Raw genomic sequence first — 13,116 nt, forward strand, 5'->3', positions numbered from 1 at the left:
GATTACAAATCCTGCGGCAGGTCAAGGGAGAAGGGAAGAGCAGCCTCAGTGGAGTCCACAGAGTGGGGTTCCAGTGGCATGAGGCAATTGTTACAATGCAAGAACCAGAATAATCCACCCAGAAAGTAAGTCGTGGACCGAGTGAGGTGTTCGGAGTCAGGGACCCAAACCGATTGTGCCAAAGTCCAGTGTAGAAGCAAGGAAGAGGGTCGGCGGCCAAGCTGGGGAGAAGGAACTAGGATGTAGGAACCTAAGGCCTGCTCCTGTAAGGGGCCGAGTTTGCCAGGGTAACAATGATCCTGGCAGTGGGAGTACAACCTGAGTGGTGTGCTCAGGTTTCCAGAGAACACGCCCTGGAGCTGAGTGGGCGCCAGCGTCAGGGTGGGCAGTGAGTGAGGTTCTTCAGGGGATACCTCAGGAGAATGGGTTGTTAAGGAGGAGACCCTGCCTGACAGAGAAAGGACAAAGCACTCGTTCCAGTAGGTGTGGGAAAATCGTAAATGGTGAAAATAGGCAAAGTGTGCAATGGGGTCAAACGACAAACTTCTCCACTGAAAGATAAACACACAGAGATGAAAGGGCAGATTCAGGTGGAAAACTTTACTAACATGTAACAGAGATCACATTTTAAAAAGATTTATACATGTTGTTTCATGATAATATTGCATGGTAGGTACTTATTACTCATTGACAGTTGAGAAAAACAGCACATAGAGGCTAAGAATATGCTCAAGGCTTTCACACATTCACGGTGGAAAGAGTTCGATTTTAGTGTAGCTCTGCCTCCGCCTACATTTCTTCCATCTCACTGTTTTATCATTTATGCATTCAGCCTGTCTGTGTGGAATAAAAGTATAATTTACTAGGACCTCAAGAAGATACTGGGACGAACCCCTAAAAGGTAAGAACGGTCTTGCTGTCCTATATGCTAAGTAATCAAGATGTTAATTTTCACCCAACAGTTAGAATGCACAAAACATCCTGGGAAATGAAAATATATAAAAGAATCTCTGTTCTGCAGTGTCTTATTACCTATCTACGAGATTTCCTACCCTCGTGAACACAAGCCTGGAGCGTCGGGAGGTGCGTGCAGGACGCGTTTGCACTGCGAAGGATGGCGAGGAGCTGGATGCAGAAGACGCGAGGTAGAAAGATAAACTCCATAAATTTCTGTGTGAAAAGAAGCCACAAGGCGCTCTGTTCCGCTGTGCTCTGCCGCACAGGAGAGGCTGCAGGCGTGGGGGCAGAGCTGGGGCCGCCCGCCAGGGCTCCAGGAGCTGAAATTCCGATAGAGGCTGCGGGGGGATTCGTATCCCATCCCCATTCCCAGGGGGCTGGATGACAGTTTTGGGTCTACCTCTGCTGTCCCCCGCCGCGTGAGCTCAAGTTATCATTATCCGAGGATCTTTCCGAACACTGCCTACCGTTCCTGTCTCTCTTCGGGGTGCGTCACAAGACCCTTCCTTTTGACCAAACTACTCCCACCCCACGCGCGTGGCGCAGCTCTGCCTCGGTGTGTTCCGCTAACGCTGCTGCTCCGGCCCGGGCCTCGGGCCTCAGCCGCAGCGCCGAGCCGGCCTCCCCAGAGCCCGCTGGAGGCCTCTGTGCTAGGTGCCCTGGAGACCAGCTTCCCCCCTGAGATCAGCCCCAGCTCGCAGTCCTGGCCCTGGGAAATCCACAGGGGGCTCTTACGGCTGCTTGTGCTGCCTCTCCGCGGTCTCTCCTTACTCTTGTCTTCCTCTGGGCCAAATACCCTGTCTCCGCCTCCGGTGTAATCCGTGCTGCTCTTTGAAAGCATGAGTAGGATGTAAAGAAATGCCTTTGAATCCTCCGTGTGTCCCCGGACTGGGTTATCTTTGGTTTCAGGCTAGGTAACAACAACAGCTAACAACAGGCATAACAAATTGAACTATCATCTATAATTTTTTGGATCTGATCATAAAACAAGATTTTAAAAAAATCTCTGCATCTAAAATTTCATGTGGTTTGGCCAAAAAAATTGTCTTTGTTATGAACCCTATCTTAATTGGAAAATCGAATGGAAACTTCACTGAGTCTTATTGAAGATATTTATAACTCCTTACAACTTATTTGCTTTCAGTTCAAGACAAACAAAAGATTAGGCCTTCTTTCTTTTGTGTTTGTAGCCTCTTCAGAGAAACAAGAAACAAGCCAAGGTGTTTTAAAGATGAATCTCCTTCTTCCCGTTCAGGTAGCAACGGCATCCTGCTGCATGCAGGAGCCTGGTGTCCCTCGACCTTCCCTACTAGGCGGGACCTTCACCCTAAAAAAAACCTGAGTCATCTTATGAATGACACTGGAAATAAAACTTGCATTGATTTCCATGTGCTCTTTGTGTCTACTTCTCAAAATAGACCTTTCATTTTTTTGTCTTTATAAAATCATCAAGGTTGAGAGTCGTACAGGACTTCTTACACAATCTTCTCAGTTTTGAAGAACTAAAGAAACTAAAAGATTTTTCTACAGATTTAGCCAGTTAGCTTCAGAGCAGACTATAGCATTTTCTTTATCAAAACATATAGGGACACATGGGGCCACACAGGGACACACACGTATCCTGGTTAAACTCCCACCATGGTGTAGGCCAGAGCAGGCCTTGGGGTTCTAAAATGCTTATTACAAGCTGGGTGTGGTGGTGCATGCCTGTAATCCTACCACTCAGGAGGCTGAGGCAGGAGGATCATTGCGAGTTCGAGACCAGCCTGGGCTACAATGTGAGCCCAAGGCCAGCCTGAACTGCATAGCGAGACCCTGTCTCAAAAAGACAAAAATAAATAAATAAATAAATAAATAAATAAAATGCTTATTACAGCTCTGGCTCTGTGAATGTGTAGGGAGCAGAAAAGGCAACACATGTAAACAATGGATTATGGCACAAACTGTCATGATCCAAACATGAGCCGCATGGTCAGGTCAGGAAGTTCAGAAGAAGTCGTCTGGAGGAAGGCTTTGGCAAAACGGTCTTCTTAACCTGAGTTTTGGAGTTCACACTGAAAGTGAGGAAGGGGGCCCTGCAAGCAGCCAGCAAGAGTAAGTGATGGGGAGGCGTCAGGACTGCAGGGCGCTGCGAGCGGTGGTCTCCAGGCTCAGGAGGGTATGCGCTAGGCGGACACGCGGAGGACGAGGAAAAGGTGAGTTTCAGACCATCCTGGCCGATGTTCTCCATGCTGGGGGCTTTGGACTTTATACCTGGAGACCAAGGGGAGGCACTGAAGTTTTAAAGTAGCAAAGTCATGAGATTAAATCAGGATGTTGGCAAGATGGATTGTCACCGTATGGAGTGTGCATTAGAGAGAAAGAATCCCTGCAGGGAAGAATCAGCCTCAGAACTAAGGCAGTGTTGGGGAAAGGAAGATAGAGCACCGGCTCAGACATTTGGATGTGGAGGCAGGTGTGACTGACTGAGTGGAGGTAGAAAATGAGGGAGAATTTGAAGCTGGTTTTTGTGTTGGATTACCAGGGGTGATAAAAAGCACACACACGCAGACACACAGAACCCATTGCAGTATTCTGTCTCCAGATAGAGACACACCACCTTCGTCACACTGCCTTGACAAAGGCTGCCTCACCGTCCTGTGTTATGATTAGTTAAAGGTTGTCTTCTTGGGAATAGGTTTTGTCCTATTCAAGCTAATGTCTAAACTACTTTATGCATTTTAGTATTAAAGAATTAAGTTTAAATTTTAGTGTCTATCAATAAACAACTTGTTTTAAGACCCCAAATTTCCTGAGTGCAGTCACGCATGCCTGTAATCCCAGCACTTTGGGAGTTTAAGGCAGGAGGAATGCATATGTGAGTCCTGCCTGGACAACTTAGTGAGACCCTGCTCAAAATAAAATAATCTAATGTGCCAGGGATGTAGTTCAGTGCAGACACCCTAGGTTTAATCCCCAGTAACAACAACAACAAAAAAAACCAGAACAAATTTTAAGAAAGACTAAGCATTAATAAACAAGTAAGCTTATGAAGGTTTAAGCATCAGAGAAATATTTTGAAGAAGATAATGTAAGACCTCCATTCATGTATGTGCATAAACACGAATCGAGAACTGTAGTTACTGCCCCATGAATATATATAAATCATATATTTTCATACCCAAATGTGTAATTCACAAGTTTTATATATACACACAAAAATTGTTTAGGTTTATTAGACTTGTTACATTTCAAGACTTTTTTCTACATGGTTCATGATTAATTATTCTTTAATTTCATTTAATAATCCTTTAAGTAGATACTGCTATCTCAGTTTTCTTTTTTTTTTTGGTTTTTCTCCAGTACCGGGAACCGAATTCACGACCTTGCGCTTGCCAGGCAGGCGCTTTGCCACTGAGCTAAATCCCCAGCCCCAAGAACCTCAGTTTTCAATAATGGAACCTTAAGAAGCTTACTGAAAATCACGCAGCTTATAAAGGTGAGAGCCTGGCCTTGAATCCAGATCGTGGGCTCTAGTGTCTTTGTTAATTTTTGCTGCAGTTGTTGTTGTTAAAGAATGTAGGAAACAATTGTGTGACATCATTCTTACTTGCTAGTATCCAGGTAAAGAGCTCCTCAGAGTTTAGCTATAGTTGTTTGCAAACTGTATGAAAAGAAAAACGGTGTTAGAGACAACACTCCCAATAGCAATGTGTAGGGTGGGAATTTGGTAAAGGGGGTCTGTGAATTTAATCTACAGTAGATAGGAGTCCTTGATGGTTCATTATTATGTGAACTTTGAAAAATATCTTTCTATGCACAGTCTTTACTTTTACCAAAAAAAAAAAAAAAAAAAGGAAAAAGAAAAAAAGATGAGAACAAGCACAAAATAGAAGGGCATTACTTAGGAGTTGAAAGTTGAAGTTTACAGTGTGCATAAACACACTTTGTATAAGGTTAAGCTAATACTGTCTGATTTTATACAATTATTTACAAATGAATTCTGCAGGTTTAAACCTCGCACATCCCCCCAGGAAACAAACCCTCTGGGCTACAGCTATAAGCAGCAGGAAGAAGGCTAAGGAGCACTCCTTCAGTAGGTTGTTCGAGGACACAGAAAGGGCGCAGTAACTACAGTTCTTGTCCCTGTAGCTCTTACAGCCTTCTGAATGTCGCCGTCTATCTTTTGGGATTCTACCCAGGCTCATGCTACTCAGAATCACTTTTAGACTGCCCTCAACAGTCTTCCTGGTTGAAAGCTTCTCTCCCACTGGACTCAAGTGGGGATCGAAGGAGATGTACTGAACTCATGCTAAAAGGGCCGATGGATGAGGCTCATGAATGGCTCACAGGCAGGGACCAGTAGCATTCAAGCGCAGCCACGATTCTCATTTCATTATCCCACACTGGTTATGACTCCCAGGTTCACCTGAAAACAATGGTGCAGAGGACGGGAGGACAAAAGGATTGTGTGGGATACAGATGGAGCTGGGAAGTGGTTTTAATGTACCCCCATAATATTTCAAAGTGTCGCAGTGCATTGCACTCAGGTGGAGGAAAATGGTGCCGGTCGGGAGTGTCCATGGGATGCCTGCTCCACTGTATCCTGTCTCCTCTCCAAAATGTCACAGATGCATCTTCTGACTGTGTCCTGTGGACTGTTTTGCAAAGAGGTGGGATGATCAGTATAGACTTTTCTTGATTGTTAAAGTGTAATGGTTGATACATTGTGTCAACTTGAGGAGTCTAGAAGCTTAACTAAGTAACTCAGCAGTTCTACATCCTAGGGTGTAGAGGACATGCCCCTTCCACTCTAGGATGTTGTTCATTGTGTCAACTTGAGAAGTTTAGAAGTATATCTAAGTGACTCAGCAGGGGGCCAGAGTCCTCATTTTGTAAACATCCTGAGCCTGTGCAAGAGAAGGGCATGGAGATGATGAGTCCTACACCTGAGCTAGGGGGTGGCAGCCTGCTTACAATATAAAGGAGGAAAAGAGGCTTGCTCTTCCCTCTTCTTTGCTCTTGTTGCTTTTGTTGTCTTCTGCTGCCTTGAAGTGTTGCCCCTGTGCCATGTCACCCTGCCTTGGAGCCAGCTGATTACAGACTGAAACCTCCACAAACTGTGAGCTAAATAAAGCTTTCTTTCCTTAATTTTGGGTGTTGGATATTTTGTCTCAACAACGAGAGGAAAGTAGCTGACACATTATGGAAAAAGAACTCTAGGTTTTCTTCTTAGTCTGGGGCAAAAGTCTAGCCTAGATCTCACCCTCAGTTACACACTAATTAGCTAGTTGTTATTAAAAGAAATTCCCAACTTTTCTGGTTATCATCCACCAACAGGTCTAATACTGTGGTGCACATTTCCCCATACTCATCATCATTGAATGGTATCACCAGTGTCTGGTAGGAGGAACCCAGGTCTTTCTGAATTACTCCTTGCTACAGTTTGCATCTTAAATGTTCCCTTTAAGCCCATGTTGTAAAGGCTTCACCCTCCAGCCTGGCATGATTGGGAGGTGGAGCAAACATTAAGAGGTAGGGCCTCATGGGAGAAGAATTGGAGGGACACTGCTGGTCAGTCTCTTCTCCTCCCTCTTCCTCCGTGATGGCCACCCCACACTCAAAGCAGCAGGCCAGCTGGTCATCGACTGAATCTCCATAACTATGAGTTAAAACAAACCCTTTCTCTTCATGAGTTGATTATCTAGGGCTTGCTCCATAGTGCCAGAAAGCTACCTAAGACATTCTGCTCCCTTGATTCTGTGAACTGATGAAGAGTAAGTTGCAAGTGAGTGACAGAAGGGGGAATTAAATCTGTGGGTGTGTGGTGGTATGATGCAATGCGTGCATTTACATTAAAATGAGAATGTTTTAGTGATGAACTCAGCTTCACAGTGATTTTTTTTTCCCTTCTGGGTTCACAGTGAATTGGGCAAATTCAAATTATGAAATGTAGCCACTACAACAGATTAATTCTGTTCCTGGAGTATCGAATGGGGGTTATCCCTCATCGGTTCTGCAGAAGTTATGGCACTGTTTCTGGTAGCATGGAACAAGTGCAAGATAACAATGACAACAGTGTCAAATATTAGCATAATGTTTCCAAAAGGGTTTCACAAGGTTTGCCTTGCAGAATCCTCACAACTGTCCTGTGGTAGAGGTCATTATTGTTTCCATTCCATAAACAGGGAAATGGGCCAAGGCGGATGACCTTCCCCGCCACCACACAGTGAGAAAGGCACAGCTGTGACTGTGACCTCCGTCAGCTGGAATCATATTCTGGACTGTTTCCACTCCACTGCACTTCATTCTCCCCCAAACAATTCTTTATAGTTAAAAAAGAGGGAGATGTCATCAATTATTTTTCCTGGTGGTTCCCAGGCCTAGAATGGAGGCTGTAAAGAATGAGACAGGCATCCCAGGAAGGATCCAGCCCAGAGGTAACAGCAGCACTGTGACATCGCTGGGACACTTGCCCCACGCAATGCTGTGTGCATGGCCATGCTGGTAATGCTTACTAAAACTTTAAACCCTAAGACATAAGACTCTCTCCTACCAGTCTCCTAGGAACTAAAGTTAAATAACCCATCTGTGCCTCAAGGTGAGTTAGCTGAAAGTCAGAATTTGGACCTAGGGACCCTCATTTGGGACCCCTCCAGAGTCACTTAGACCGTGCCTCTCCCTCCAGCTGGCATTGGGCACATTTGGGAGCACCCCTGACATCTTAGCACCGAGGAGAGACCAGCCTGGCAAGCAGAGCAGCTACAAGGAGATGAAGGCAAAAGGAAGACAAGAAGGCAAGGGAGCAGCACCGTGTAAGTGTGGCGTAGGAGTGAGACAGAAGAGCTGAGCTCCCTGTGATGACCAGTCAGGCATAGAGCAGGACTCTGCTTCCTCAGGACTCCGCTCAGAACTGGGCTGTACTGTTCTGAGAGACAAAGAAGCCAAGGGGTGGGCTTGGTTCCACTGGGCCCTGCAGGAGCAAGCTGGGGGCCCAACTGTTGCAAGGGAGGTATGTAGCTGTGTCTTACAAGCAAACAAGAAAACAAGACAGTGCACCTGTGAGCTGGTCTTGGAGCACAGGTGCTTCATGGATGACCAGCATGGATTCACTCTTCGGAGCCCTGAGTGAGAGAGAAGGAAAACAAAGTGACTGGGCTCTGGCACAGGGAGCTCCGCCTCAGCCCCGTAAACCCGGTGAGAAGCTGCGGATGGCTACACTGTGGACTTCTGTGCTCTGGTCTGCAGTGGCACTGACTCCACTCCGGGAGTGAATAGGGTGAGGTATCACCAACACTGTTAGAGAGCAGGATGCACATCACCAGGGAACAGCTCCTTAGGATGAAGCCGAGCTCATCCAAGGCAGGTGTGTGCAGTCTATGGTGTATGGAACAGCGACAGCCGTGAGTTTGGGTGTAGGACTCTGTCCCTATGTCGCATCCAGGACATTCTCCTGCATCCCACGGCTGATCTATTTGTCCCCCGCTGAAAGAATGCACATGCACTGCTTTGCACATTAGATTTTTTTCTTCTCTGTTTTGGGGATTTGTTTGATCACTGATTTATTTATGGTCCCCAGGTTGTACTCCATAACCATCCATGGCCTACAAAAGTCCTCACTCATCTTACTTATTTTTCTATTCTTTTTTGAATCACCAGTTTCCATTCTCATGCTCCGCTGCTCCAGTCTGTTACATTTCAAAAGGCTAATTAGTGAGACGGGCATACAAGGAAGGACCGGGGCGCAATTTACTCTCATGGAGAGACTGCACTGGTGAGGGAGGAAAAACACTTCAGAAGCTGCCAGCACTTGGGACTCTGTGTCCTGTCTTTGAACTTCTGTTTCCTCAGAAGAGTGGAAGTGCTTTCCATTATTCTGAGTAGAAAGGACACGCTCTGCGGGGGTTCCCGTCATTGTTCCCCGAGCCGGCAAGCCCAACTTCCAACACCACTTCTCCCAGAAATCCACATTGTTTCCTCTCCCACTCTACTTCCAGTTAGAAAAAAAGCAAAAAGAAAGTTCCTGTTTGTGACGGACAGAGGTCAGGTTCTCCGTGGGAATGTTCATGAAGAATGAACATCCTTGTCCAGACAATGTCTTGGTGTCAGGCAGCACGTTTTACCTGCTGTGTGGGTCTCTGTGTGCACTGAGGGTCCCCTGGGAGACCAAGGGCGATGACAGATGGATGGCCATGTCACTGTCCATGCCAGACCCACTGGGAGGTGACTAGCGGTGGTTCTTAAAATGGAATAATATTGGCTCTTGGTAAGAGCAGGGCTGCAGTGGCTAGTAGCAGAGTGGCATTATTCAAACAGTACCTACATATTTTCTAGCTTTAATTTTTGACCTAAAATAATCCAGTTCAAAAATGTAAATGTTTTTCAATTTTCTCAGCCTGCAAAAACATTAGACAATTAAAATAATAAAATCCATCATTGAGCATGACCTTGAATTTGTAAGTTTTCTACCCTGTTTTTATCTCACAATATTAAAAATTTTAATTTCATATTTAGAGTCCAAATGTTTTGCCTGAAGCATAAAAAGAAAATATTTACTAATGAAAAAATAATACTTTGGTATTAGGAAGGGAAATATAGTACTGACTGCCCATTTTCTTTGGGTAACTATGAACATGAGACTCCCTGAGAGCCCGGGACCTAAGTTCCAGCCCTGGTGTGGCGTGTGGCTGAGTGGCCTTAGACTTCGTGTCACTGCACAGGGCTTCTGACCCACTGAGTGGAGGGTACACTACACAATGCTAGAATCTATTCTTTCTAACTTGGTAAAACCCTGGAGACTTCATGACATCTCATTCGCTTCCTGGTGGAGGGGTTAGATCAAGCTAAGATCTGACCACAAGTTTTGCATTAGTTTTCAAATTGCAGTGCTGTCTGCCTCCTGGAAGGACACAGAGCTTTAGATTTCCCCTCACCCGAAATTACATTTTCCAGGAAGACTGTAATAACCCATAGCAAAAAGGAAAACAAACCAGGAGAACCCTCTGCAACAAAGGGCACAGTTAAATTATAAAGGATCACTTTTCCTAGAACATCGGGTGGGAGTCCCCACACCCTTCCCTGAGTGAATGACAGCTTGCCACCTAAGCCAGACAGCTGTCACCAGGAAAGAGGGAAGATGCCCGCTGGGAAGTCGTTCATCTCTGAAGGAGCAACTCATCTCCATGTGTTCTAGACATTCGGTGGCGGAGTCCACATTTTCAGTCCTGAGGGGCTCCGCTTCCACACCACACTCATGGCTGGACTGCTGCCCGCACGTGTCTGTGGACACACAGAGGAAGAAGAAAACAGAGGACAGCAAGCCTTCCGTCTCTGTCCCGGAGCTATAGCACTTTCAGATTCCTCCTGATAGAATAAAAACTTAAGTGTTTACAATTGACTAAATAAGCTCTCAAGAAACCAACAGCCCATTGCGACTGGAGTCGTACTTCATTTGATGTGACATTCTAATATTTCTACAGTAATGGTACTTTTATCCCTGATGTTCTCTGCCAAAATACTTTCATTTGCCAACTGACTTAAGAAAAATCCTCCATTGAAAAAGGCAGGGCAGGGAGCGGGCTCTACCAGGGACATATCTGTTGTGAAATGTTTTACCAAATGGGGCTGCTAGAACAAAACACCGAAGGGTGCTTAGACAGCAGGAATGTATTTCTTACAAAGTTCAAGGTCAAGGTTCTGTTCTGCAGTCTTTTCTCATGGCTGTGGTCAGCCGCACCTTGCTCTATGTGCATATGGCTCTCTGTGTTTTCAGCGGAAACGATAGCAAGCTTTCTGTTCTCTCTTCTTTTAAGGATCCTCCTCCCGTCAAGGGATCCCAACTTCACACCCTCCTATAACCCTTCCTTCCCACAGGCTGCACTTCAAGGCTATCTCATCGACGGTGAAGGCTTTGGCACATGCATTTCAGGGGGCATTTTCAGTCTATGATAGGTGACATTTCCCCGCCAGCCTCTGGTATTGCTTAATTTTTTTGAGGAAAAGAACTGACAGCTCCTTCTCCTCCCTTCCGTCCTTCCGTTGAACTGCCTTTCCTCCTTCCTTCCTCTCTCTCTCCCTCCATTCCTCTCTCTTCCATTCTTTCTTTCTTTCTTTTTTAGTTCTTCTTTCTTTCCTTTCTTTCTTCTTTCTTTCTCTCTCTCTTTCTTCTTTCTTTCTCTCTCTTTCTTCTCTTTCTTTCTTTCTTTCTTTCTTTCTTTCTTTCTTTCTTTCTTTCTTTCTTTCTTTCTTTCTTTCTTTCCTCCTCTCTCTTCCATCTTCCCTGGACTGCACTTTTCAAAATGTTGCAAAGCAAACAGCTTGGGAAAAAAGGTATCATGTTCATCTAGAGGAAAAGGCAGCTTAGTTTCTCATACAGTTCAATAAGGGTGATGTCTCACTAAGAAGATGGGGCAGATTTGAGATTGTCTGATATAAAAGAATAGGGGTTCATAGCTCAGGACTTCTGTCCTGCAGTGGCAATGCACTACCCATGCATGTGTTACCGGTGTTATCGCCTTGGTCGTATTGCCTTCTGGAAATTAGGACCCTGGGAATTAGTGCAGTAAAGCACTGGTGTCTCAGCTGTTACTACTACCGCTGGGAGCCTGCTTTTTGTAGCCCTAGCCTCTGGTCTTCTGCCAGCAACCCCGAATTTATGGGGGACTGACTTGTAGCTTACAAGTGGGATAAAATCTCAGACCTCTTGGGGTTCTTAGTAATATTTAAGTTAGAAAAGACACAAACACACACACACACTCACCCATACACACACACACACACACACACACACACACACCAGAAAACAATATGTGTGATAGGCAAAAAAAATTCACATATGAATAAATAGAACTCCTAGGCTAAAGTGTAGTATTAATACTGACTTAAATATTTAATATTCTAATTGTTAATACATCTAAGGCTTTCATGAAAGCTCAGCATCATAGATTTTCTAAAAATCATTCAGAGTTCACTCATCAAGGAGAGCTTTATCCCAGAGAGAACAAATTTTCTTCAATGGGAATAGCTTGAATTATCATAAAATACTTTGTGCATTTTTAATACAAATTCAACTCAGCATCACTTACTAGATGTTGAAGTAATTTCTTCATTGGATGAAGTTTATTTGTCACATATGTACAGATACTGATGAGGTAACAGCCACTCTCCCCGGATTAAGAACAATACTAACTAATAACATAAAGGACCATAAAGTCCTCATGTGTAAGAGACCAAAATTCTCATCTGGGACAGTACACATTAAACAACTATGCGTGGATTCAGATAGTGAGAAATGCATTAAAGAGAATAAAATCACCAGGACTGGCCGCAGCCTTTATTTTGTTTGCAAACCTGTAACTCAAGCTGGGCTTCACGGAGATTTGTCTCTGTTTTGTTGGTGTAAGCTGGGCCATCTCGAAGGCGGTGGTCCGGGACCAGGCAGAGCCTGGGGTGCAGCTGGTTGATGATGGTGACCACCAGTGTCTGCTGGGCTTGGCCAGGACTCCCACACGTGGCCTATCCACGTGGCTGTGTGGCTTCCTCGTAGCCCGTGGCTGGGTTCCAAGATGACACCCTGAGAGAGGCAGAGTGGGCGTGAGGCTCTGGTACATTTCCTGCCCTGGTCTCAGGAATCCCACAGCCTCACCTCTGCCTCTTTCTGTTCAGTGCAGGTCACTCACTAAGGTGGGCTTGCGGTCAGAAGGGGAGGGTTAGACTTCACGTGTGGCGAGCAGTGTGTCAAATATGGGTGGACAGATTTTACAACCATTAAAGATAAATGTGACTCATGTGTAGGAAGATGGATGCACCTTGGGATCATAATGTTAAGTGAAATAAATCAGACACAGCTTAAATATGTCCAGTTTCTCTTACACGAGAAACCCAGATTATAAATAAAGAGTAAAATAAAGGTCAGATAATAGGAAGTAGGGAGGTAGATCTCTCTCCAAGGGGAAGAGGACGGAGAGATGGAGGGGGAGGAAGGGGGATGAGAAGGAGTTACGACGGGTGTTGTTCCTGCACCAACTCGCCGGGAGCAATGTAAGCGGCATGCACTGCAAACAGGTAAAACTAATACAAATATAGAAGGAGAAAAAGGAGACCGAGGACTCGGCCCCAGAGGGCCCCCAATGTTGAGACTCTCCAGAAGAGTAGGAGAAGAGGGCCCAGGAGGAGTTGGTC

At 45.3% G+C, this 13,116-nt stretch overlaps 1 pseudogene; it reads left to right on the forward strand.

Annotated features, from left to right (window-relative positions):
• Positions 1-1,149, forward strand: part of LOC102026671 — a 1,798-nt pseudogene extending 649 nt beyond the window's left edge.
• Positions 1,150-13,116: the final 11,967 nt, after the last annotated feature.

The sequence above is a fragment of the Chinchilla lanigera genome, unplaced genomic scaffold, assembly GCF_000276665.1.
Source record: "Chinchilla lanigera isolate Chin_1 unplaced genomic scaffold, ChiLan1.0 scaffold00035, whole genome shotgun sequence".
Lineage (NCBI taxonomy): Eukaryota > Metazoa > Chordata > Mammalia > Rodentia > Chinchillidae > Chinchilla > Chinchilla lanigera.